This window comes from Triticum urartu, chromosome 4A (assembly GCF_056163025.1).
Source record: "Triticum urartu cultivar PI428250 chromosome 4A, HENAU_Tu73, whole genome shotgun sequence".
Classification (NCBI taxonomy): Eukaryota; Viridiplantae; Streptophyta; class Magnoliopsida; order Poales; family Poaceae; genus Triticum; species Triticum urartu.
In genome coordinates, this window is record NC_141876.1 from 444,884,944 (window position 1) to 444,909,037 (window position 24,094).

Genomic DNA, 24,094 nt, shown 5'->3' on the forward strand with positions numbered 1-24,094 from the left:
CCGCCTCTCCCTTTCGTGCGGATGCCGGACTCCGGCGAGGAGGAGTTCGGGTCGGCCTCCCGCCCCTCGCGTATGCCGAGGTCCCCCGGAGCCCCTCTTTATAAGCCATCGCCGCCCCTCCCACTCCCCTCATCGTCTCGCCGTCGCCGCAGCCCGCACCGCCGTTCACCGTCGCCGCTGCCGCTAGCTGCTGCCGCCGCGCAGGCACGCCGTCGCCGCCCGCACCACCGCCCAGCCTCGCCGTCGCCTCGCCGCCGTCGCCCCGACGTCGGAACCGCCGGATCTCATCACCGCCCGCCGGATTCCGCCGCCGTTTTTCTTTGGTTAAATGGTATAAAAATCGTTCGGTTTTCCGATTTATTTTTTTAGATTGGTTTTTCGTTTTTGTTTTGGTCTAATTAGTAAACATTCACTGGCTAGATCGTTTTAACGAATGGTTTTCATTCGTTAGTCTCTGTTAGCGGACGTTCGTTGGATAGATTTTTCTTTTTAGTTTTATTTTCGGCCAGGGACCTATCCATAATTACTTTTCTTACAAATTAGTCCCTGATCTTCAAACCCTCGTTACTTTTTGCCTGTTTGTCCACAGCTAATGAAACCAACGTCAAAATCTTTGTCTTGTTTCCCTCTTTCTAGATAAACAACTTGAACATGATTTTGAAAATTTAAAATTTGGTTCCAAGCAGATTTGAATTCGAACTTCGTTTGATCGTAGTTTGAGTTTCGTAGCTCCGATTTGATTGTTTATTTTTGCAAATTGAAGCTCTTCTTTTGTGCTTTCAGTTTGGATCTTTTCATTTGAGTTTTAACTTTGCATCTTATGCTTGAGTGCTTATGTATGCTATTGTTTGTTCACGATAGAGTTTCTGGAGTGCGAGGCTTGCTACTACGAATCACTAGGGTTTTCCGATCGTCAGCAAGGCAAGTAACACTATGATCATCTCCCTTATTACCTAGTTTTTAGCATTAGTCTCAAACCTCAAACATTGCATGAGTAGGATGGATAACATGTGAGTACTTGGGAAGTAGTTGATGAGGTAGGAACCTATTGACTTTTATTCAAACCCTAGGAGTTCTATGATACGTCTCCAACATATCTATAATTTTTGATTGTTCCATGCTATTATATTATCAACCTTGGATGTTTTATATGCATTTATATGCTATTTTATATGATTTTTGGGACTAACCTATTAACCTAGAGACAAGTGCCAGTTTCTGTTTTTTCCTTGTTTTAGGGTTTCAAAGAAAAGGAATATCAAACGGAGTCCAAACGGAATGAAACCTTCGGAAAAGTTATTTTTGGAAAGAAAGCAATACAGGAGACTTGGAGTGCACGTCAGGGGATCAATGAGGAAGCCACGAGGCAGGGGGCGCGCCCTCCACCCTCGTGGGCCTCTCGTGGCTCCACTGATGTATTTCTTCCGCCTATATATATCCATATACCCTAAAACTATCGGGGAACACAATAGATCAGGAGTTCCGCCGCCAGAAGCCTCCGTAGCCACCGAAAACCAATCTAAACCCGTTCTGGCACCCTGCCGGAGGGGGAATCTCTCTCCGGTGGCCATCTTCATCATCCTTGCGCTCTCCATGACGAGGAGGGAGTAGTTCTCCCTCGGGGCTGAGGGTATGTACCAGTAGCCGTGTGTTTGATCTCTCTCTCTCTCTCATGTTCTTGAGGTGATACGATCTTGATGTATCGCGAGCTTTGCTATTATAGTTGGATCTTATGATGTTTCTCCCCCTCTACTCTCTTGTAATGGATTGAGTTTTCCCTTTGAAGTTATCTTATCGGATTGAGTCTTTAAGGATTTGAGAACACTTGATGTATGTCTTGCGTGGGATAACCGTGGTGACAATGGGTTATTCTATTGATTCACTTGATGTATGTTTTGGTGATCAACTTGCGGGTTCTGCCCATGAACCTATGCATAGGGGTTGGCACACATTTTCGTCTTGATTATCCGGTAGAAACTTTGGGGCATTATTTGAGGTTCTATGTGTTGGTTGAATAGATGAATATGAGATTGTGTGATGCATATCGTATAATCATACCCACGGATACTTGAGGTGACATTGGAGTATCTAGGTGACATTAGGGTTTTGGTTGATTTGTGTCTTAATGTGTTATTCTAGTACGAACTCTAGGGCTGTTTGTGACACTTATAGGAATAGGCCAACGGATTGATTGGAAAGAATAACTTTGAGGTGGTTTCGTACCCTACTATAATCTCTTCGTTTGTTCTCTGCTATTAGTGACTTTGGAGTGACTCTTTGTTGCATGTTGAGGGATAGTTATGTGATCCAATTATGTTATTATTGTTGAGAGAACTTGCACTAGTGAAAGTATGAACCCTAGGCCTTGTTTCAACACATTGCAATACCGTTTGTGCTCACTTTTATCATTAGTTACCTTGCTGTTTTTATATTTTCAGATTACAAAAACCTTTATCTACCATCCATATACCACTTCTATCACCATCTCTTCACCGAACTAGTGCACCTATACAATTCACCATTGTATTGGGTGTGTTGGGGACACAAGAGATTCTTTGTTATTTGGTCGCAGGGTTGCTTGAGAGAGACCATCTTCATCCTACGCCTCCCACAGATTGATAAACCTTAGGTCATCCACTTGAGGGAAATTTTCTACTGTCCTACAAACCTCTGCACTTGGAGGCCCAATAACGTCTACAAGAAGAAGGTTGTGTAGTAGACATCAAGCTCTTTTGTGGCGCCGTTGCCGAGGAGGTGAGTGATTGAAAGTATATCTTTAGATCTTGCAATCGAGTCTTTTAGTTTCTTGTTTTATCACTAGTTTAGTTTATAAAAGAAAACTACAAAAAATGGAATTATGGATGCCTCATATGCTTCATCTTTTTAATGTCTTTTGTGAGAATAAGGATTCCGATAATTGTGCTCAAGTGCTAGAAGAAGAATGCATTAGAATGTTTGGCACTAAATATTTGAATGATGAGCATGCTTGCAATGTTGTTAGTATGAATTCCTTGAATATCCATGATGCTAATGATATGTAAAGCCACAAGCTTGGGGAAGCTATGTTTGATGAAGATGATATTTTTTGTACCCCAAGTTTTGATAAGCAAATTTATTATGATGAAGGCATTCCTCCTATTTATGATGATTATATTGATGAAAGTGGATTTGGAGAGGTCATGACTTTATTTAGAGATGAATCCACTATTTCGGAAGAGGTTCCAATTGATTATGAGAACAAAGTTGCTATCTATGATGATTATTGTGATGGCTTGTATTCTATAAAGAATAATGATATCCATGAAACTTGTCATCATGATTTTAGTTTTCAATTGGATTATGCCTCACATGATAATTATTTTGTTGAGTTGGCTCCCACTACTATTCAAGAGAAGAAATTTGCTTATATGGAGAGTAATAAAATTTCTATGCTTGTAGATCATGAAAACAATTCTTTAGGTGCTGGTTATATTGTTGAATTCATTCATGATGCTACTGAAAATTATTATGAGGGAGGAACTTATGCTTGTAGGAATTGCAATAATATCAAGTTTCCTATCTATGTGTTGAAAATCTTGAAGTTATGCTTGTTTTGCTCTCCTATGCTAGTTGATTATTGTTCCCATAAATTGTTTGCTCACAAAATTCCTATGCATAGGAAATGGGTTAGACTTAAATGTGTTAGAAATATGCTTCATGATGCTCTCTTTATGTTTCAATTCTTATCTTTTATGTGAGCATCATTGAAATCTTTATGTTACTCTCTAGGGGCGTTAAACGATAGCGCTTGTTGGGAGGCAACCCAACTTTATTTTTGTTATTTGCTTTTTGTTCCAGTTTAGTAATAAATAAATTATCTAGACTCTGTTTTGGTTGTGCTTTTTTGTGTTTAATTAGTGTTTGTGCCAAGTAGAACCGTTGGGAAGACTTGGGGAAAGTCTTGTTGATCTTGCTGCAAAAAACAGAAACTTTAGCACTCACGAGAATTGCTGCCATTTTTATTTGGAAAGTGATATTTAGTTAATTCTTTTTGCAGATGATTAATATATAAATTCCTCACGTCCAGAAATTTATTTTAGAATTTTTGGGGTTCCAGAAGTTTGCGTTAGTTACAGATTACTACAGACTGTTCTGTTTTTGACAGATTCTGTTTTTCGTGTGTTGTTTGCTTATTTTAATGAATCTATGAGTAGTATCGGACGGTATGAACCATAGATGAGTTGGAATACAGTAGATATTAAACCAATATAAATAAAGAATGAGTTCATTACAGTACCTTGAAATGGTGTTTTGTTTTCTTTCGCTAACGGAGCTCACGAGTTTTCTACTTTAAGTTTTGTGTTGTGAAGTTTTCAAGTTTTGGGTAAAGATTTGATGGATTATGGAACAAGGAGTGGCAAGAGCCTAAGATTGGAGATGCCCAAGGCACTCCAAGGCAATACTCAAGGACAACCAAGAGCCTAAGCTTGGGGATGCCCTGGAAGGCATCCCCTCTTTCGTCTTCGTTCATCGGTAACTTTACTTGGAGCTATATTTTTATTCACCACATGATATGTGTTTTTCTTGGAGCGTAATTTTATTTTATTTAGTTTTGCTTGATGTTTGAATAAAATAACAAGATCTGAAATTCTTAAATGTTAGAGAGTCTTCATATAGTTGCATAATCATTCGACTACTCATTGATCTTCACTTATATCTTTCGGAGTAGTTTTTCATTTGCTCTAGTGCTTCACTTATATCCTTTTAGAGCACGGTGGTGGTTTTATTTTATAGAAATAGATGAACTCTCATGCTTCACTTATATTATTTTGAGAGTCCTAAACAACATGGTAATTTTTTTTGGTTATGAATTTAGTCCTAATATGATGGGCATCCAAGAGGGATATAATAAAAACTTCCATATAGAGTGCATTGAATACTAAGAGAAGTTTGATACTTGATAATTGTTTTGAGATATGGAGATAGTGATATTAAAGTTTTGCTAGTTGAGTAGTTGTGAATTTGAGGAATACTTGTGTTGAAGTTTGCAAGTCCCGTAGCATGCACGTATGGTAGACGTTGTGTAACAAATTTGAAACATGAGGTGTTATTTGATTGTCTTCCTTATGAGTGGCGGTCGGGGACGAGTGATGGTCTTTTCCTACCAATCTATCCCCCTAGGATCATGTGCGTAATACTTGGTTTTTGATGACTTGTAGATTTTTGCAATAAGTATATGAGTTCTTTATGACTAATGTTGAGTCCATGGATTATAAACACTCTTACCCTTCCATCATTGCTAGCCTCTTCGATATCGTGCATTGCCCTTTCTCACATTGAGAGTTGGTGCAAACTTCGCCGGTGCATCTAAACCCCGTGATACGATACGCTCTGTCACACATAAACCTCCTTATATCTTCCTCAAAACAGCCACCATACCTACCTATTATGGCATTTCCATAGCCATTCCGAGATATATTGCCATGCAACTTTCCATCGTCCCGTTTATTATGACACGCATCATCATTGTCATATTGCTTTGCATGATCATGTAGTTGACATCGTATTTGTGGCAAAGCCACCGTTCATAATTTTTCATACATGTCACACTTGATTCATCGCAATCCCGGTACACCGCCGGAGGCATTCATATAGAGTCATACTTTGTTCTAGTATCGAGTTGTAATCTTTGAGTTGTAAATAAATAGAAGTGTGATGATCATCATTAATAGAGCATTGTCCCCCAAAAAATGAAGGCCAAAAAAAAGAAAGGCCAAATAAAAAAAGAAAGGCAAAAAAGGGCCAAAAAAATAAAAATAATAAAAATAAAAGGGACAATGCTACTATCCTTTTTTCCACACTTGTGCTTAAAAGTAGCACCATGATCTTCATGATAGAGAGTCTCTTGTTTTGTCACTTTCATTTACTAGTGGGAAATTTTCATTATAGAACTTGGCTTGTATATTCCAACAATGGGCCTCCTCAAGTGCCCTAGGTCTTCGTGAGCAAGCAAGTTGGATGCACACCCACTTAGTTTCTTTTGTTGAGCTTTCATACATTTATAGCTCTAGTACATCCGTTGCATGGAAATCCCTACTCCTTGCATTGACATAAATTGATGGGAATCTCCCTAGCCCATTGATTAGCCGCGTCGATGTGAGACTTTCTCCTTTTTGTCTTCTCCACATAACCCCCTCATTATATTTCTATTCCACCCATAGTGTTATATCCATGGCTCACGCTCATGTATTGCGTGAAAGTTGAAAAAAAGTTTGAGATTAGTGAAGTATGAAACAATTGCTTGGCTTGTCGTCGGGGTTGTGCATGATGAGAGCATTCTTGTGTGACGAAAATGGAGCATGACCAAACTATATGATTTTGTAGGGATGAACTTTCTTTGGCCATGTTATTTTGAGAAGACATGATTGCTTAGTTAGTATGCTTCAAGTATTATTATTTTTATGTCAATATTAAACTTTTGTCTTGAATCTTATGGATCTGAATAATCTTGCTACAATAAAGAGAATTACATGGATAAATATGTTAGGTAGCATTCCACATAAAAAATTCTGTTTTTATCATTTACCTACTCGAGGACGAGCAGGAATTAAGCTTGGGGATGCCGATACGTCTCCAACGTATCTATAATTTTTGATTGTTCCATGCGATTATATGATCAACCTTGGATGTTTTATATGCATTTATAGGCTATTTTATATGTTTTTTGGGACTAACCTATTAACATAGAGCCCAGTGCCAGTTTCGGTTTTTTCCTTGTTTTAGGGTTTCGAAGAAAAGGAATATCAAACGGAGTCCAAATGGAATGAAACCTTCGGAAAAGTTATTTTTGGAAAGAAAACAATACAGGAGACTTGGAGTGCACGTCAGGGGATCAACGAGGAAGCCACGAGGTAGGGGGGGGGCGCCCACCCCCTGGGCACGCCCTCCACTCTCATGGTCCCCTCGTGGCTCCCCTGATGTATTTCTTCCGCCTATATATATCCATATACCCTAAAACTATCGGGGAGCATAATAGATCGGGAGTTCCGCCGCCAGAAGCCTCCGTAGCCACCGAAAACCAATCTAGACCCGTTCCGGCACCCTGCCGGAGGGGGAACCCCTCTCCGGTGGCCATCTTCATCATCCCGGCGCTCTCCATGACGAGGAGGGAGTAGTTCTCCCTCGGGGCTGAGGGTATGTACCAGTAGCTATGTGTTTGATCTCTCTCTCTCTCTCGTGTTCTTGAGGTGATACGATCTTGATGTATCGCGAGCTTTGCTATTATAGTTGGATCTTATGATGTTTCTCCCCCTCTACTCTCTTGTAATGGATTGAGTTTTCCCTTTGAAGTTATCTTACCGGATTGAGTCTTTAAGGATTTGAGAACACTTGATGTATGTCTTGCGTGGGATAACCGTGGTGACAATGGGTTATTCTATTGATTCACTTGATGTATGTTTTGGTGATCAACTTGCGGGTTCCGCCCATGAACCTATGCATAGGGGTTGGCACACATTTTCGTCTTGATTATCCGGTAGAAACTTTGGGGCATTATTTGAGGTTCTATGTGTTGGTTGAATAGATGAATCTGAGATTGTGTGATGCATGTCGTATAATCATACCCACGGATACTTGAGGTGACATTGGAGTATCTAGGTGACATTAGGGTTTTGGTTGATTTGTGTCTTAATGTGTTATTCTAGTACGAACTCTAGGGCTGTTTGTGACACTTATAGGAATAGCCCAACAAATTGATTGGAAAGAATAACTTTGAGGTGGTTTCGTACCCTACCATAATCTCTTCATTTGTTCTCCGCTATTAGTGACTTTGGAGTGACTCTTTGTTGCATGTTGAGGGATAGTTATGTGATCCAATTATGTTATTATTGTTGAGAGAAGATGCACTAGTGAAAGTATGAACCCTAGGCCTTGTTTCAACACGTTGCAATACCGTTTGTGCTCACTTTTATCATTAGTTACCTTGCTGTTTTTATATTTTCAGATTACAAAAACCTTTATCTACCATCCATATACCACTTGTATCACCATCTCTTTGCCGAACTAGTGCACCTATACAATTTACCATTGTATTGGGTGTGTTGGGGACATAAGAGACTCTTTGTTATTTGGTTGCAGGGTTGCTTGAGAGAGACCATCTTCATCCTACGCCTCCCACGGATTGATAAACCTTAGGTCATCCACTTGAGGGAAATTTGCTACTGTCCTACAAACCTCTGCACTTGGAGGCCCAACAACGTCTACAAGAAGAAGGTTGTGTAGTACACATCATTCTACGTTTTGCTTATACTGCTATGCTATGCTCGTAGACGTGGTTTGGTGTCGGTGTACTAGAGTAGGGGTACCCTAGTATCCCGAACTTGTGCACGGGCAGTCGCAGCATCCCGCGGCAGGGCTTGCCGGGTGATCGCCAAGATCCTCCGTGGTTCCTTTGGAGCCATTCAAGAGCAAAGTACTCAAACCAAGGCCCCGGCAAGAGGAGCTGGCCGGGAAGGAAACAAAACCCCGGCAAGAGGAGCTTGCCGGGAAGGCCACTCAAGGCATTTCAAGAAAACTTGCCGCGACGCGCCGCGCGTCCCGGTTAGGCCCGGTGAGCGACAAGCTCCCGAACACGACAAGACGACGACCGCGGCAAGGAGCTTGCCGCGGGAAACCCCCACTTCGTGCCCGCGCTCCAGAACACCCGCCAACGTGTCGCTCTAGGACCCTCCCAAGCACACGTGGCAGGAGGCCATGCAGCTAGGGGTGCGCGGTGGCAAGCAGGCGCTGACAAGATAACCATCGTGGCAAACGGTGGCGTCCCTAGCGGTCCCTTTCGGTACTGTTTAGGCGACACAGACGGGCAATTAATGCCCTTGTCCCCTGCTGTCAGGGTTAGGTATGATACACTGTAGCAGGTAGCTGTGCCTACCACAGCACTTTCCATTTTTGCCCTTTACCTCCGTTGCCACCTGTCGGTAACCCCTTGAGCATATAAAAGGAGGCCCGTGTGCAACGTAGGGGGGGGGGGTTAGCCAGTTCGAACACTCACGCTCGGTCTTACTAGCCGCTGGTGTGTACTGTAGCACTCCGCGCTCCCGAGCTAGAAATCAATACAAAACCACAAAGCAGGAGTAGGGTTTTACGCATCCATGCGGCCCGAACCTGGGTAAATCACTCGCGTGCTTCACCTCGATTTGCTCTTTGCACGATCTCCGCCCCCGCCGAACCGAAAGGGACCCGGCCCGCCGGTCCCATAGGTGCCCGTGGATCAGTACCCCGGCATCTTTGGCGCGCCAGGTAGGGGGCGTCGAAGTTGTGTGAACCAGGTCCGGCGTTCTCGCGAGCTAGATCTTCATCATCTTTATCAACATGCCGCCGAAGAAGAAAGTTTCGGAGGCAGCTGCTCCGTCCGCGCCGAGCCAGCCACCGCCGGAGCAAACGGTTGGTGGGGCAGGCACCGGCGGAAGGACACGCGTCGACGAGGGAACTCACGGTGCTGCCAGGTCCCAGGACAAGGCTGCGCTGCCCATCGGCGGCGTAGCCGGCTCCCACAATGACCGGGCACACTCCAAGACCTCGGCGTCCGTGCATGCACCGCGCCCATCTCAGGAGGCGCGGGACCGGCAGCGTCATGGTACTCACGGTACCATGCGTTCGCTAGATCAAGATTGAGCTGGTGGATCTCGGAGCGCTCAGGACCACCATGCACGTCAACCTGCTGGCGCGAGCGAGACACGGTCGCCTGGACGAGATACTGCTCCTTCTAACGTAGTTAGAAGTCCGAGCATATCCCGCTCCTCGCACCGTTTGCCACCGCCACCCGCCACCGCAGCAGAAGCTTTGGCGCGAGCTCAGCTGCTCCTAGACTACCCTCCAGCGGCGGACAAGATCGACGACTGGAGAGCCACTATCCAGAGTCTCATCGGCTTCGCCAACGGCGACACTCCACGGCAGCCGAGCACGTCTCAGCCGCGGCAAGCCAGTCAGGCACGAGCCAGAGACGACAACACTAGTGGGGGTGCAACTACTGTGCACTCTCCACCCCGAAGGCCAAGATCGCCGACTCGCCGGGTCCACCTCGACAGCGACTCCACCGCGTCGTCAGATCCGCGAGCTCGTCGCGATCAGCGCCAAGTTCTTCAAGAACGACAACAAGAAGACGCTCGTACTCGCATCGAGCGCCAGAGAGAGGCGCAGCGTCAATCAGACCAGCGCGCTGGGCCCTCTGTTGACATGCATGCGCCAGGGGAACCAGGTGACTTGCCGTACGCGGTAGGTTGCCCTGCGTTCACTCGTGAGCTGCGGCAAGTCCAGTGGCCCAGTACGAAGAACTTCAAACCAGATGTACCAGAGAAGTACGACGGCAAGTCGCATTCGTCGGAATTCCTCAGCATCTACACCATCGCGGTGCAGGCTGCTGGGGGACGGGACGACAAGATCCTTGCCAACTACTTCCCGCTGGTGCTTAAGCCCAACGTCAGGTCCTGGCTCATGCACTTGCCGGACAACTCCGTATCCTCCTGGGCAGACCTGTGCCATCAGTTTGTTGGCGCCTTCACAGGCGGCCACAAACCTCATGGCCAAGAGAGTGACCTTCACCTGCTCGTCCAGAAGGAAGGGGAGCCCCTGCGCAAGTATATCCAGAGGTTCAGCCGTGTACAGAACAACATCCCAAATATCCACCCTGCCGCGGTAATCAGCGCGTTCCATCAGAAAGTGCATATGCCCTGGCCGACAAGTGTGCACGCGCTGAGGAAGGAAGGAAATTCCCCGGAGAAAGCACTCGAGCAGGGGAATCTGACAGCGAGGATGCCGCCCCGGCAAAGAAAAACCGGCGGCGCAACAATAGGAAGAAGCAGAACAAAGAGGTGCTGGTCGTTGAGCAGTCCGGTAGCGACGGCGGCGCCAAGCGAGCCAAGGGCAGTAGCTCCGGCAAGGAGGTTGCCGCGTGCACCAACTGCCAGGCTGTGGCGGCCGCCGACAAGCAGGACGGCTCCGACAACCAATACTGCAAGATTCACCGCACCAAGGGCCATGACCTCCAGAGCTGCAAGAAAGTCGAGCAGCTTGTCCAGCAGCAAAAAGCTGAGTACGAGCGGCGCGACAAGGAGAGGGCCCAAGGGGGTGCTGGAGAATCCGGCAAGAAGCGCGCCGGACGGGGAGGACGCCGTGGCAAGGCCAAGCAGCGGCAAGGAGACAGGCCTCCCCGCGGCCGCGACAACGATGAAGAGAAGACCGCATTTATTACTCCATGTGGCACGTACTGTTTCGTACGGATGCCTTTCGGATTAAAAAATGCTGGTTCGACATTTGCAAGAGTAGTCCATGTTGCTCTTGAGCCACAAATACACAGAAATGTGGAAGCCTACATGGATGATATAGTGGTCAAGAGCAAGGACAGAGCAACCCTGATTCAAGATTTAGACGAGACCTTTGCAAATCTGCGCAAGATCAGCCTCAAGCTCAACCCAGAGAAGTGTGTGTTTGGAGTTCCCTCTGGCAAGCTTCTCGGGTTCTTCGTGTCTCAGCGGGGAATTGAAGCCAATCCCGACAAGATCAAGGCCATTGAGCAGATTGAAGCACCAAAGCGCGTCAAGGATGTACAGAAACTTGCCGGTTGCGTGGCTGCTCTCAGCAGGTTTATCTCTCGGTCTGCTGAGCGCGCCCTGCCGTTTTTCAAGTTATTGAAAAAGGCAGGTCCAATGAAATGGACTCCGGAAGCGGAGGCTGCGCTGCAAGACCTGAAGAGATACCTGTCCTCCCCTCCAATACTTGTCGCACCTAAGCCACAAGAGAAGTTGCTGCTGTAGATAGCGGCAACCAATCAAGTGGTTAGTGCTGCGTTAGTAGCGGAGAGGGAGGCAGATGATGAGCCAGCAACCGCGGCAAGCGCATCCAGCGACAAGCAGGGAGCTCCCCCGACAAGCTCTGGTCCCGACAAAGATGGATCTGCGCAGATACACGACGAGATACACAAGAAGATGGTGCAGCGCCCAGTTTACTTTGTCAGTTCCCTTCTGCAGGGGGCTAGCTCAAGGTACTCTGGTGTGCAGAAATTGCTTTTCGGCCTTCTCATGGCCTCGAGAAAGCTGCGCCATAACTTCTAAGCACATGAGATCACAGTTGTCACTCGCTTTCCGCTGAAGAGGATACTGCAGAATGCAGAAGCGACAGGCAGGATTGTTGAGTGGGCACTGGAACTGTCAAGCTTTGGCCTCAAGTTTGAGAGTACTTCAACTATCCAGAGCAGATCATTGGCAGAATTTATAGCAGAATGGACGCCAACACCAGATGAAGAAATTCCAGAAACAAGCATCCCCGACAAGGAAGCAAGCAAAGAGTGGCTGATGTACTTTGATGGTGCCTTTTCGCTGCAAGGCGCCGGCGCTGGTGTGCTGCTTATCGCACCCACCGGAGAGCACCTCAAGTACGTAGTCCAGATGCACTTTCCCAAGGAGCAAGCAACAAACAATACTGCAGAGTATGAGGGATTGCTCGCCGGTCTCAGGATCGCGGCAGACCTTGGGATCAAGAAGCTCATTGTCAGGGGTGATTCACAGCTTGTCGTCCGCCAAGTAAACAAGAATTATCAGAGTCCGTTGATGGAAGCTTACGTTGACGAAGTGAGAAAGCTAGAAGAGCACTTTGACGGCCTACAAATGGAGCTTGTTCCAAGAGCTCACAACGCCATTGCTGATGGCCTGTCAAAATGCGCCGCGCTTAAGCTACCTGTGGAACCAGGAATCTTTGTGCTCAAGCTGACTCAACCGTCCGTAACACCATCAACTGGACAGAGCAAGAAAAGGAAGTTGATTTCTGGTGACTATTTGCCGGCAGAGCTTCCTGAAGCCGCCGCCAAGAAGATCCCTAAGATCAACGTCGAAGGCGCTGAGGAGCAGTCTACTCCGGCAAGCCCTAGGGTTTGTTCCGTTGAAGCAGAAGCTCCCGGCAAGCTTGTCGGGGAACGTCAAGCTCCGGTAGAGACACAGCTTCTCGCCGTAGAAGCGGATGTTCCCGCAGCAGCTGAGACCAACACCAAGAGCGCTGAGGAGCAAGATGCTCCGGCAAGCCCTAGGGTTGGTTCCGTTGAAGCAGAAGCTCCCGACAAGTTTTGCCCCTGCAAGCTTGTCGGGGAACGTCAAGCTCCGCCAGAGCCGCAGGTTCTTGCCGTAGAAGCGGATGTTCCCGCAGCAGCAGAGTTGCCTTTAGTCCTTGTTGTCGAGCCACAAGCTCCAACATGGGCGCAGCAGACAGGAGAACTTCCCGAAGAGCAAGAAGAAGTGGAAAGAGTAGCCCGGCAGTCAAGTATGTACCAATTTGTCGACAAGACACTGTACAGAAGAAGACTCAACGGTGTGAAATTGAAGTGTATTCACCGGGAAGACGGACAAACGCTGTTGGCAGAGATACACGGAGGCATATGTGGTCACCACATTGGCGCAAGAGCACTTGTCGGCAAAGCATTCCGGCACGGTTTCTTCTGGCCAACAGCCCTCCAGGATGCAACTGCACAAGTAACCAAGTGTGAAGCGTGCCAGTTCCATTCCAAGCAGATACACCAGCCAGCTCAAGCTCTCTAGACGATCCCTTTATCCTGGCCATTTTCGGTCTGGGGGCTCGACATCCTCGGCCCCTTTCCCCAAGCTGTCGGGGGCTTTGAGTACTTGTACGTTGCAATCGACAAGTTCACAAAGTGGCCGGAAGTGGAACCAGTGAGGAAGGTGACAGCACAGTCAGCAGTCAAGTTCTTCAGGTCGATTGTTTGCCGCTTCAGGATCCCTAGCAGGATAATCACCGACAACGGCGCGCAATTTACGAGCCGCACCTTCACGCAGTATGTCCAAGATCTTGGCGCCAAGGTCTGCTTCGCTTCTGTTGCTCACCCGAGAAGCAACGGTCAAGCGGAGAGGGCAAATGCTGAAGTGCTGCGCGGGCTCAAGACCAGAACTTTTGATAGGCTGCACAAGTGTGGAAGAAACTGGATCGAGGAGCTGCCGGTGGTTCTTTGGCCGATCAGAACGACGCCAAATCGAGCCACTGGACAGACACCTTTTGCTCTAGTCTATGGAGCAGAGGCAGTTATCCCCACGGAACTTGTATACGGGTCACCTCGAGTGCTCGCTTATGATGAGCTCGAGCAAGAGCGGCTGCGACAAGATGACGCGCTGCTCCTTGAGGAAGACCGTCTTCAGGCTGCTGTGCGAGCTGCTCGCTACCAGCAAGCTTTGCGCCGCTACCATAGCCGCAAAGTTAGCGCCAGAAGTCTCGAGGAAGGCGACCTTGTTCTTCGGCGCGTTCGGTCCGCCAAGAATTCCAACAAGTTGACGCCGAAGTGGGAAGGCCCTTACCGGGTGAAACGGGTCACTAGGCCTGGCGCTGTCCGCCTTGAGACCGAAGATGGCATTCCGCACCTACTCCACGTTTGCCGAGAAGCACACAATAGGAAAGCTAAGTTGCCAAAGTTTGAGCAATCAAATTTTAAATTTTAAGTTATCTCCCTTGAACGACCACACTTTGTATGGGAAACCTATGCGCGGAGGAACCAACTCATAGCTAGTTGCGCCCTTACTTTGTTTCGAGTCCGCTCAACAACTTAAGTGAGCTGCTAGCGCCCTTACTTTGCTTCGAGTCCGCTCAGCAACTTAAGTGAGCCGCTAGCGCCCTTACTTTGTTTCGAGTTCGCTCAACAACTTAAGTGAGCTGCAACTAGTTGCGACAAGGTTTCTTGCCGGTAGCGGCACCGCCAGCAGGCTGCTGACGTTCCGCACTCAGCGCTCGCGGCTCAGGTGCCTGCACCGGCAAGTTCCCTAAAAGCGTAGGGCAAAAACATACAAAGGGAGGAATCAAGTAAAGGGAGTAACGTTGCAATCATTGCCCACAATCAAGTTACATTACAAAGATAGCTTGTCACAGCTCTAACAGATTGTTTTCATGACATGATGGGCAGCGACAAGAGAAGAAGAAATGAGCGGCCTAATCTACGCGATCGCCTTCGACCCGCTTGATCCCGCTCACCTTGTCCACAATGGGTGCGACAAGGGCCTTGAGCTCCTCCAGATCAGCTTCTGGCGGCAAGGACCTGAGGATGTTGGTGAGGCGGAGGCCCGGATTGCGGAAGGCCACCTTCATCAACACTTTCTCGAGGGCTCCTGCGCAGATCTCGCGTGATTCGTCGGCAAGCTGCTTGGGGATCCTCTCCCGGAGTCGCTGGAGGGCTGTCGCCACGCCCTTGAAGAACAGGACGAGCTTGGCGCTGGGCTGGAGGTTGTCGTCGGAGGGATACCCAAGGTCTTCCATCCCCAGCTGCGCCAGCTCCTTGTCGATATCTATGGCGGCGTTCACCAGACTCTCTGTCCAGTGCGTCACAGTCTCCCTGAAGGTGTTCTGGGCGGTGGCAGCGCTCTCCAGCAGTGCCTTGTCAGCCTTGATTTCCTCCTTCAAGGCCGCCTCCCGCTTCTTGGCGCTGTCTAGAGTCTTGGTCGAAGTGGTTAGCTTCAACTCAAGATCCACGTTGGAGACCTTGGCGGCGTTGAGCTCTCTGCCCTTCTCGGCGAGATCGGCTTCTAGCTGCGCCACCTTCGTCTTCAATTCTTCCTTGGCGGCTTCGGCGGCGGCGGCGGCGTCTTCTGCTTGTTTGAGGGCTCCGCCAAGTTTTTCCTCGCGTGCGTCAAGCTGCTCCTCGTGAGCGTCGAGGTTGACCTTCCGCTGCGCCAGCTCGCCCTCCTCCGCGGCTAACTTCACAGCGGCAAGTCGCTGCCGCTCTTCGGCTTCGGCCTTCTCGAGGAGGAAAGCCTTCCGCGCTTCAGCGAGCTGCTCCCGCTCCTCCGCCAGGGATCGGAGGGCTTCCCGGTGGAAACCCCCGAGCTCTTCTGCGCGCTTCTCAATGTCTGCTCCCGCCTTCGTGACAAGCGCCTCGCGGGACTCTAGCTTGGGTTGTCGCGCGCGGTAGAGCGACATCAACCTGCGCAGCAGCCGCTCTTCTTCAGGTTCGTTGCTGCTGCTGCTTGGCGCGTCGACCAGCTTCAGCCCCGCGGAGGCGAGCACTTCTCCGTCGAAGACCTCCCCCTCGACCGGCGCTCTGGAGCTTAATGCCCAGGGAAGATTGATGAAGACGTCGTCGCCAGCCTTCAAATAAACGCCCGGCTGGGGATCCTTGGAACTTGGCGCTGCGGCTTCGGCGGATGGGTCGGCGGTCGGTGTAGCGCCTGACGCTCCTGCGGCCTCTGGGCCGTCAGTACGATCGCCAGATTCCTCACCAGTTGCTGTGGCGTCAGCCTTGGTGGCCTCTGCGCCGGTGGCGTCTCCAGCACTGGCAGCTTCGTCGGCTGCGACCTTTGTCTCCATCTGCTCCGCAGCAGATGGATCTGACGGCCGGAAAAGGGGAGGAGAGTCAAACAGAATCCAACAGAAACTCATAAAGATCAAGAAAAGAAGGATCCAAGAGAAGTTTTGAAGCAAGGGGAGTACCTGCACCAGGCTCTGCGGTCGTGGTCTCCGTCGTCGGGGGGCCGCTGGCGCTGTCCCTCGCCGGAGAACCCTCCCTTGCCGGAGACTTCTCCCTCACCGGGAAGCCTTCCCTTGCCGGAGAATTCTCCCTTGTCGGGGGATTCCCCCTTGGCTCCTGGTGGGGCTGCTCGGCTCCTACACAAGTCAACAAGCAAATATCAGCAAAGACAAGTACCCATGCATGCCTCGCCGCGGAAAATAATTCACACACTTACGCTGGGGGCTGCCATGGAGGAAAGTCGCCGGCTCCGGCAAGGTTGTCTCGGGCGCGCCACCTGTTGTCGCAGTGGGCTCGTCCTCGATGATGACCACCGGGGCCTTAGCTCTCTTTGCCGCTCTCTGGGCCAGAGTCCTAAAGAGGAACAGATTCAGGGAAAAGCAAGTGAGAAACAAGACCAACAGCAAGAGTTGAAGAAATGCAAGTACAACAAGAGAAGCTTACTCTTCTTCTTCTTCCTCGTCGGAGCTTAACGCGGAGAAGTCGAAGCCTGGCGCATGCCCGGAACGAGGAGGCGGAGGAGAAGCTTCCCTTGGCCGCTTGGCGGGAGCAGTGGCGGCGGTCTGAGACGACCCCGCTCCAGCTGTCGGCGCGGCGTGAGTAGCGGCAGGGACTGAAGCGGTGGTCCGGCTAGACTCCGCTCCAGTTGCCGTCGTAGCATGAGGCGCTCCCGCGGCAACGGTGTTTGCCGTGGTCGAGCGTGTCACGCGGCGTGGCGACTGTTGGCCCGCTTGCCGCTCCGCCACATCACCAACCTTGCGGAGACGCCTTCTTGGTGGGGATGGAGGCTCTGCTTCTGGTGGGCTGTCTGGAGATGAGGTGGAAGAAGAGTCGATTTGCAACGAGCCGCTCGCGTCCTTGGCGGGCTCGCTCGGCTCAGTGTCTTGCCCGACAAGCCCCTTCTTGCCGGCAAGCTCCCCTCGCTCGGCACGGCTTGCCGCTTCTGCTGCATCGGCCTCCTCCACAGTGAACCCGAACTCGCCCGCGGCTGCGGCTGCCACTGCCTACTGCAGCCTAGTGGCGATGAGCGCCATCTCCGCATCCATGGTGTCGTGGGTGAGGCCATCCTTCTCGTCGAGGCGGATTGGCACTTCCACCAAGTCGTCAAAGAATTGCTGCACGACCTCGTCTGTAGGCTCCTGCCAAGTTGGCACAATCCCGTGCGAGTCGCACTCCGGCATCATTGCACGGATGTGGTCGAGCGCGGAATTGTTGCACAAAGGCACGACGCACCCCGGCAACCTGAACACCTCGGGATGCTGGGGGTCATATTTGAACAGCTCCTGCAGCATCGCGTTGAGCTCCAGGACTGTGAAGTTGTAATTGAGGCCTGGTCGCAGCCTCATGATGTCTGCCGCGTTCTTGAACTCCCAAGTGGGCCTCCCCCGTTCCTGCAGGGGGGCGATGCGGCGGCGAAGGAAGTCTGCGCCAACAGCGCCAACAGTAAGCCCGGCAAGCCTCAGGCGCAGGATCCTGGTGACGGCAATCTTCAGCCTGGCGTCCTCCGGAGCCATGTCACTCCAATCGCTGCCGCGTGCTACTGGGGTTCGGCGTCGGACGGTGAATGGCTGCGGGCTCTCCTCGTCAATCCAGCACCAATCAGCTCTCCACTCCTCCCACTTGCCGCGGAATTCTCCCTCCAGATAGGTCTCTTTCTTGCCGGGCCTTGAGATCCAGGCAATCCCGCCGGATAGAGGCTCTCCTCTCTCCACTCGGGGTATGAAAAAGTGGCGGAAGAGGGCTACGTTGGGAAGGACTCCGACAAAGTTTTCGCAAAGGTGTGCGAAAACTGCCATTGTCAGGACGGCGTTGGGGGTGAAGTCAAGGAGATGGAATCCGTAGGTGTTCATGATGTCGCAGAAGAAATCAGAGAAGGGCGGGCAGAGCCCGCAATAGAAGAACAATGCGAAGAAGGGGTACCCATTCGGAGCCTTCTTCCAAGCGGCGGCGGGGAACCTTTGTGCGTGGATGTGCGCGCGTCTCCGCCGACCAGAACAGATAATAGTTCTCCCTCAGCTCCTTCGCGCCGAGCTTGGTGGGGAAAACAGACCGCTCCTTCCGCAGCGCCCCGAGCCGCTGCGCCTCGGTCGTCTTCACGGTCTTCCCCTTGTCGGCTTTTGGAGCCATGGCGGAAGTAGTGGAGGAGGTCGACGGCGTTGGTGGTGCTAGTGGCGATGGGGGGCGGAGCGCCGCTCTCTCTCTCTCAGCTTTGGGGAGGCAAGGGAGCGGCGGAGATTTCTGAGAATTGGGAACGGCAACGGGCGAGTGGGCCAACTGCCCCTGTTTCCCCTGCTTGTAAAGGAGGAGGGGGCGGACGTTCCGCATTTCCGAATAAAGAAACCCCCACGATCTCTCCCACGACGCCGCATTCAACGCGTGCCATTCGGGGAGGGCGCAGTGGATACGGAGTGAGATACGACGTAACCTAGGCCGCGCGTGCCCGCGCCCTGTTTTGGGCCTGGCCCAACAGCGCTCGGCACCGTGTATGGCCCAGGCCCGGGGGCTCCTGTCGGTGTACTAGAGTAGGGGTACCCTAGTATCCCGAACTTGTGCACGGGCAGTCGCAGCATCCCGCGGCAGGGCTTGCCGGGTGATCGCCAAGATCCTCCGTGGTTCCTTTGGAGCCATTCAAGAGCAAAGTACTCAAACCAAGGCCCCGGCAAGAGGAGCTGGCCGGGTAGGAAACAAAACCCCGGCAAGAGGAGCTTGCCGGGAAGGCCACTCAAGGCATTTCAAGAAAACTTGCCGCGACGCGCCGCGCATCCCGGTTAGGCCCGGTGAGCGACAAGCTCCCAAACACGACAAGACGACCGCGGCAAGGAGCTTGCCGCGGGAAACCCCCACTTCGTGCCCGCGCTCCAGCACACCCGCCAACGTGTCGCTCTAGGACCCTCCCAAGCACACGTGGCAAGAGGCCATGCAGCTAGGGGTGCGCGCTGGCAAGCAGGCGCTGACAAGATAACCATCGTGGCAAACGGTGGCGTCCCTAGCGGTCCCTTTCGGTACTGTTTAGGCAACACAGACGGGCAATTAATGCCCTTGTCCCCTGCCGTCAGGGTTAGGTATGATACACTGTAGCAGGTAGCTGTGCCTACCACAGCACCTTTCCATTTTTTCCCTTCACCTGCGTTGCTACCTGTCGGTAACCCCTTGAGCATATAAAAGGAGGCCCATGTGCAACGTCGGGGGGGGGGGGGTTAGCCAGTTCGAACACTCACGCTCGGTCTTACTAGCCGCTGGTGTGTACTGTAGCACTCCGCGCTCCCGAGCTAGAAATCAATACAAAACCACAAAGCAGGAGTAGGGTTTTACGCATCCGTGCGGCCCGAACCTGGGTAAATCGCTCGCGTGCTTCGCCACGATTTGCTCTTTGCACGATCTCCGCCCCCGCTGAACCGAAAGGGACCCGGCCCGCCGGTCCCATAGGTGCCCGTGGATCAGTACCCCGGCATTTGGTTTGAGTGATCCATGACAGATGTGAGAGTTATTATTAATTAATGGTTAAACTTAAGTTGGCTACTTTAATACACATCTGGGTGGATTGGCTGCGGGCACCTGGAGCAATCCAGTGTTGTCCTAGGATATCTCGGAGAACCCGTGTGATCATCCTATGGTTTGCCACCCAGGCTCAAAGCATGCTAGAAACTTCCGTGTGTAGCCACAAGCCATTATGGGCTCTGGCATAGTTGAGCAAGTTGTGTGACCTCTTTCAGTGGTAGGCTAGCATATGTGGGGGATGTAGGTGGTACTGTCTACCCAAAGTAAAGAGTTAATGCTTCTGAAAGACTGTGTCTTGGTCATCTGTTTCTCAAACATCATGTAGTGCGAGAAAATCCAACGGAGGAGATCGAGTCTTGTGGGGAAAAGTGCGCAAACCTTTGCAGAGTGTATAAACTAATCATGGTTAGCCGTGTCCTCGGTTATGGACATTTTTTAGTACCTGGTACTTGAATTATTGGTTTGATCTCGTCACTCTACTTAATTAACTTGTTGGGTCATAATTATTATTTTGGGATTGAGTTGGAGGAGCCTTCTCAATAATTTTCAACCAATTAGTAGTTAAATAAAATATATTCCTTTGTTGTAGGGAAAAATTAGCGTTATGCAAATGATAACCGTAGAGCCTCCACCAGCCATATATGCATGTAGTGATAGTTGTTATTTGTTCATTGCTCTATAGTGTTATCTTGCCAGCATATTCCATGTGCTGACCTACACAGGCTGCAACGTATTATGTTGCAGAATTTTCAGACGAAGAGTAAGATGCGCTAGGACGTTGTCATGCACTCAGTTTTGCCGTGGAGTTGGATGGACTCTTCTACCTTCGAAGCTTCCGCTGCTATCTTATTTAGATGGCCTTCAGCCATATTATTGTAATAAGTTCTCTTTTGAGACATTCAATATAATAAGTGTGTGATTGAACTCTATAATAAATCCTCGAGTACTGTGTGTGTCAGCAATACCGATCCAGGGATGACACTTTAGCATAGATACTTGACCGTCTGAGGTCGGGTCGCTACACCGACAGTAGCCCCCGGGCCCAAGGCGCGCTCGTACTTGGCTTCGAGGTGAAGCTAAAGGGCAAGTGCGAAGCTCCGCGAGACCTAACCGCCTGCGACCTCGGTCGAGCATGGCAATTACTGGGACGTGGGCGCCTCCGCTTCCCCACACTGCCTCAGCAACCGTTCGACTTGACGAGACCTCATCTCCGTCTTCTCGCAGTCAGCTTCTTCTTCTTCTTGGCTCTCCGTCTTGCCGTGGTCCTTATGGCACCGACGAGGAAGTTTTTCGCTGCTGAGAAGGGGAAGGCCCCCAAGGAGGGACCTGACTCGCCACCTCCCAAGAGAGGGCGAGGCCACCCCCGCAAGCATGCCGCGACCCCTGCGGTGGCTCCTCGGGGGCCCGGGTGTGCCTTGGTCGGCCGTGGCGGCGCTTCTTCTCGTGGTGGGTGCCGCCAAGGGCAAGGCAGCCCTTGCGATGAGGGGAGGCGTGCCATGGTCGCCCGGACTCCTCGGCCACGCTTCCACTCGGCCGAGGTGCTCCCTGAGTTTGTCGTTTGGTCGGCGAGGCCAACCGACACCTGGCTCTCGCTCCCCCACTTCTTCGCGGGCGAGCTGCCGGCCGCGAGGCCTGACGGCCTCTGGCTGCAAGCTAACGACTGTTGCAGCAAGGCCTCATGGGTCGGGGTCAATGTCTCCCCCGCCGGGAACGTGTCCCTGGCCCGTGGCTGGCAGGCGTTTGCCCGCGCGCGCGGCCTGAGCTGGAGGTGCATGATACGTCTCCAACGTATCTATAATTTTTGATTGTTACATGCTATATTATATCCTGTTTTGGACATTATTGGGCTTTATTATAAAATTTTATATTATTTTTGGGACTAACCTATTAGCCGGAGGCCCAGCCCAGAATTAATGTTTTTTGCCTATTTCAGAGTTTCACAGAAAAAGAATATCAAACGGAGTCCAAACAGAATGAAACCTTCGGGAACGTGATTTTCGGAACGAACATGATCCAGAGGACTTGGACCCTACGTCAAGAAAGCAACCGGGAGGGCACGAGGTAGGGGGCGCGCCTACCCCCCCCCCCCCAGGCGCGCCCTCCACCCTGATGGGGCCCACGTTGCTCCACCGACGAACTTCTTCCTCCTATATATACCTATGTACCCCCAAACTACCAAATACGGAGCCAAAACCCTAATTCCACCCCCATAACTTTCTGTACCCGTGAGATCCCATCTTGGGGCCTTTTCCGGAGCTCCACCGGAGGGGGCATCAATCATGGAGGGCTTCTACATCAACACCATAGACTCTCCGATGAAGTGTGAGTAGTTTACTTCAGACCTTCGGGTCCATAGTTATTAGCTAGATGGCTTCTTCTCTCTTTTTGGATCTCAATACAGAGTTCTCCCCCTCTCTTATGGATATCTATTCGATGTAATCTTGTTTTGCGGTGTGTTTGTTGAGACCGATGAATTATGGGTTTATGATCAAGTTTATCTATGAACAATATTTGAATCTTCTTTGAATTCTTTTATGTATGATTCATTATCTTTACAAGTCTTCGAATTATCAGTTTGGTTTGGGCTACTAGATTGATCTTTCTTGCAATGGAAGAAGTTCTTAGCTTTGGGTTCAATCTTGCGATGTCCTTTCCTAGTGACAGTAGGGGCAGCAAGGCACGTATTGTATTGTTGCCATCGAGGATAACAAGATGGGGTTTATTTCATGTTGCATGAGTTTATCCCTGAGGGAGTCCTGGATTAGGGGTTCTCCGGACAGCCGGACTATATCCTTTGGCCGGACTGTTAGACTATGAAGATACAAGATTGAAGACTTCGTCTCGTGTCCGGATGGGACTCTACTTGGCGTGGAAGGCAAGCTAGGCAATACGGATATGCATATCTTCTCCTTTGTAACCGACCTTGTGTAACCCTAGCCCTCTCCGGTGTCTATATAAACTGAAGGGTTCTAGTCCGTAGAAAAATATACAATCATACCATAGGCTAGCTTCTAGGGTTTAGCCTCTCTGATCTCGTGGTAGATCTACTCTTGTACTACCCATATCATCAATATTAATCGAGCAGGACGTAGGTTTTACCTCCATCAAGAGGGCCCAAACCTGGGTAAAACTTCGTGTCCCCTGCCTCCTGTTACCATCCGCCTAGACGCACAGTTCGGGACCCCCTACTCGAGATCCGCCCGTTTTGACACCGACATTGGTGATTTCATTGAGAGTTCCTCCGTGTCATCGCCGTTAGGCTTGATGGCTCCTTCTATCATCGTTAGTGATGCAGTCCAGGGTGAGACTTTTCTCCACGGACAGATTTTTGTATTCGGCGGCTTTGCACTGCGGGCCAATTCACTTGGCCATCTGGAGCAGATTGAAAGTTACGCCCTGGCCATCAGGTCAGGTTTGGAAGCTTAAACTACATGGCCGATATCCGCGGAGACTTGATCTTCGACGGATTCGAGCCTCTGCCTTGTGCGTCACGCGATCATGATGAGTACGATTTAGCTCTACCATCCGACAGTGTTCAGGAGATCGCACCGGCAGCTGCTCCGACCCTCAATTCGGAGCCAGTTGCGCCGTCCATGGACGGGTGGATGGACCCCGCCACGGAGGCCTTACCCTCATCGGTGATCAAGCCGAACATCGACCTTACTCTGCACGAGAGCCGTGTTGAAAAACTGCCGGATCTCTCTCCGACCACGGACTCCGAACCGCCTGCGCCCATTCCTAGCGAATCCAATTGGGCGCCAATCATGGAGTCTACCTCCGCGGATATTTTTCAGCACTCGCCCCTTGGCGACATACTGAACTCATTAAGGTCTCTCTCCTTGTCAGGAGAATCCTGGCCGAACTATGTCCGGCAGGATTGGGATGCGGATGGCGTCAAAATTCACCGCCCACCCACCACCCACTTAGTAGCCACTGTCGATGACCTAACCGACATGCTCGACTTCGACTCCAAAGACATCGACGGTATGGACAACAATGCAGGAGACGAACAGGAACCACTGCCCACAGGGCACTGGACGCCCACTTCATCACATGACGTATACATGGTGGACACACCAAAAGAAAACGACCACGAGGAACAGAAGGACGCAA